At 30.8% G+C, this 3,477-nt stretch overlaps 1 long non-coding RNA gene across 1 annotated transcript; it reads right to left on the reverse strand.

Annotated features, from left to right (window-relative positions):
- Nucleotides 1–1,210: 1,210 nt before the first annotated feature.
- LOC126680451 (uncharacterized) lies at nt 1,211–1,640 on the reverse strand. Its single transcript, XR_007641169.1, has 3 exons — nt 1,540–1,640; nt 1,384–1,459; nt 1,211–1,279 (listed from the first exon to the last, which is right to left on the reverse strand). It is a non-coding gene; the product is annotated as an uncharacterized LOC126680451 (long non-coding RNA).
- Nucleotides 1,641–3,477: the final 1,837 nt, after the last annotated feature.

Raw genomic sequence — 3,477 nt, forward strand, 5'->3', positions numbered from 1 at the left:
AGAGGTAAATAGAGATATAAATTCACTGCTCGCTAAATCCACGTGATCCTGACAAGCACCTAACTCTGGTTCGCCTCTGAAGTACGAACATTCGACGGGTCTAAATAAAATATTAAAAATTATAATTAAAATCAGACCCTAACTCTAAAGAGTACTAGACACCACATAGGACCAGTACAACACAAAACCAAGTCACATTTAATAACACACTTATATTAAATGCATTCAAAATATAACCCGAGTTATAAGGTACAAATCCTATAATCACATTTAAAATAGTACATAAATTAATTTAAATAAATCCGAGTTAAAATCCATATTAGTGAGTCAGCCGAGTTATTAAAAACTACCAAGCTTCTTTCCACTTATTAGGCGACCACAGTCTAACCCAAACAAAACTTATAAATTTTATAAACCCGAGTTTATAAATTAAAAATACTTGATAAAACAATTATCTATATTAAAATAGAATTTAATATCTTATAGTTCAAGTAACCCAAGTTACAACCCAAAAACTTAATTAGATAAGTCATAAAAGTTTAGGGACTAAATTGTACTTTAGCCAAATAGGGACTAAACTGTACTTTAACCACTAAGGGCTAAATGGTACTTTAGTCAATTATAAAATCCAATAAACTTCCCATTCTTAATTTACTAATTAAAAATCAATTAGAAATCCCAAAAGATAAAACATAACTTAAATAAGTTTTTAGAAACTTTTAGGGGCTAATTTGTAATTTAACCAATTTATACCAAATCGAAATTCGAAGTTTAAATATAATTACCCGAGTAATTCTATTAGCTTAAATTATAAATAACTATCGTCTAAACATTTAATTTATAAATCAATAAATTCCAAGTATCTAAGTAAAGTTTAACTCTAAGGATTTATTTGTTTTAAACATAATAAATGAGGAACCATATTAGCATGTTAACCATCTCTTTCATTTAAATAACCAACAAACTCATGTTCCTGCCGCCATGCCCTTTTTTTTTATGAATCATATTCATTAACAGTAGAAACATATAAACTCTTAACCAAAACCCATAAACCAACTTCAATCACAATTTACACCCTAACATTCATGAAAGAAAACACCATCAACAAGCATGGAGATTCACGGTAGTAACAAGAACAAAAGGAACGACATAAATATATCATGAACATTGCGAGATCGAAACGGCGACGAAACTGGAGTTTGGTACGTACCGTTTGGAGAATAACTAGCTTGACGATTCAGAGATGGAATAAGGTGTGAATTGACAAGCTAAACAGTGCCTAACATTTACAAATTCCATGATCATGAGATTGCAGAAAACAACAGTTATATGAACTCTAATGCGATGAACCGGACGGCATTAAAAACACGAGATTCAACGTACCAATTGATAAGAATTACGTAAAGATCAACAAGAACGGATTCGTATGATGTAGCGGCGATGAAACACTGATACGATGCTAAGATAATGGAGTTACGAGTTAATAACGGCACGAGACGACATCGAATATTAAGCGAAGAAAACGTTGAGAACATTTACCGGATCGAGCGAACGGAAGGGATGATGATTTCAGGATGTTGAGGAAAAGTGGCGGCTGAGTTTGGTGTTTTAAGATGAAGGAATATTAGGTTAAGGCAAGAAACGTGATGGCAGCAAGCTTTTATAAGGATGAGGAATGAAGGCTTTTTATGAGCATATTTATTTACTCAAACAACATGAATATGACTTATTCAACTAATACTAAAATGTGGGCTTTTCATTTTAAACAAAATAAAGATGGGCCACGTAAAAGAAAAGGAAGGAATGCATGGATCTTCCTTTCTCATGCATGGAACATTTTTATTTTATTTTTATTTTTAAATTTAATAATACACAATAAATACAAATCGGATCACGATCGAATCAACGAGCGACTAAAATAAAATTAAATAAAAATATATAATAATAATAATTATAAATTAGTTAAAACTTGACGGAATGTAAAAATTTATAATTAAAGTTTAAAAATAATTTTAAAAAAATTACGGGATATTACAGTTTGTAAACGTTTGGCTTAAATAGCTAAAAAGGTGAAACGTTTGGATTAAATCACTAAAAATGTGAAACTTTTGGATTTGTTTCAAAACATTTTAAACGTTTGGTTTTGTTTCGTAAAATTTGTAAACGTTTGCCTTCAATCGCTAAAAAGGGGAAACGTTTGGTTTTGTTTCGTAACATTTGTAAATGTTTGGATTTGTTTTGTAACGTTTGTAACCGTTTGGCTTAAATCGATAAAAAGGTTAAAGGTTTGTTTTGTTTCATTACGTTTGTAAACGTTTGGCTTAAATCGCTAAAAAGGTGAAACGGTTGTATATGTTTGTGACGTTTGAAAACGTTTGGCTTAAATCGCTAAAAAGGTGAAACGTTTGGATTGGTTTTGTATCATTTGTAAACGTTTGGCTTAAATCGCTAAAAAGGTGAAACATTTGGATTTGTTTCGTAACGTTTGTTAACGTTTGGCTTAAAGCGCTTAAAAGTTGAAACGTTTGGATTTGTTTTGTAATGTTTGTAAGCGTTGGCTTAAATCGCTAAAAAGGTGAAACGTTTGGATTTGTTTTGTATCGTCTTTAAACGTTTGGCTTAAATCGCTAAAAAGGTGAAACATTTGGATTTGTTTTATAACGTTTGTTAACGTTTGGATTAAAGCGCTTAAAAGTTGAAACGTTTGGATTTGTTTTATAATATTTGTAAACGTTTGGCTTCAATCGCTAAAAACGTGAAACGTTTGGATTTGTTTTGTAACGTTTGTAAACGTTTGGCTTCAATCGCTAAATAAGTGAAACGTTTGCATTTGTTTTGTAATCTTTGTAAAGGTTTGGTTTAAATTGCTAAAAAGGTGAAACGTTTGGATTTATTTCGTAACGTTTTAAACTTTTGGATTTTTTTTGTAGCGTTTGTAAACTTTTGGCTTAAATCGCTAAAAAGGTGAAACTTTTGGTTTTGTTTTGTAACGTTTGTAAACGTTTGACTTAAATTGCTAAAAAGGTGAAACGTTTGGATTTGCTTTGTAACGTTTGAAAACGTTTGGCTTAAATCGCTTAAAAGTTGAAATATTTAGATTTGTTTCGTAACGTTTGTAAACGTTTGGTTTTGTTTTGTAACGTTTGTAAACGTTTGGCTTAAATCACTAAAAAGGTGAAATATTTGGATTTGTTTCGTAACGTTTGTAAACGTTTTGCTTAAATTGCTAAAAGGGGAATGTTTGGATTTGTTTTGTAACGTTTTTAAACGTTTGCCTTAAATCACTAAAAAGGTGAAACATTTAGATTTGTTTTGTAACGTTTGTAAACGTTTGGCTCAAAGTGCTAAAAAGGGGAAACGTTTGGATTTGTTTTGTAACGTTTGAAAACGTTTGGCATAAATCGCGAAAAAAGGTGAAATCGCTAAAAAGGTGAAACATTTGGATTTGTTTTGTAACGTTTGTAAACGTTTGGCTCA

Source organism: Mercurialis annua, linkage group LG5 (genome assembly GCF_937616625.2).
Source record: "Mercurialis annua linkage group LG5, ddMerAnnu1.2, whole genome shotgun sequence".
In the NCBI taxonomy this organism is placed as follows: domain Eukaryota; kingdom Viridiplantae; phylum Streptophyta; class Magnoliopsida; order Malpighiales; family Euphorbiaceae; genus Mercurialis; species Mercurialis annua.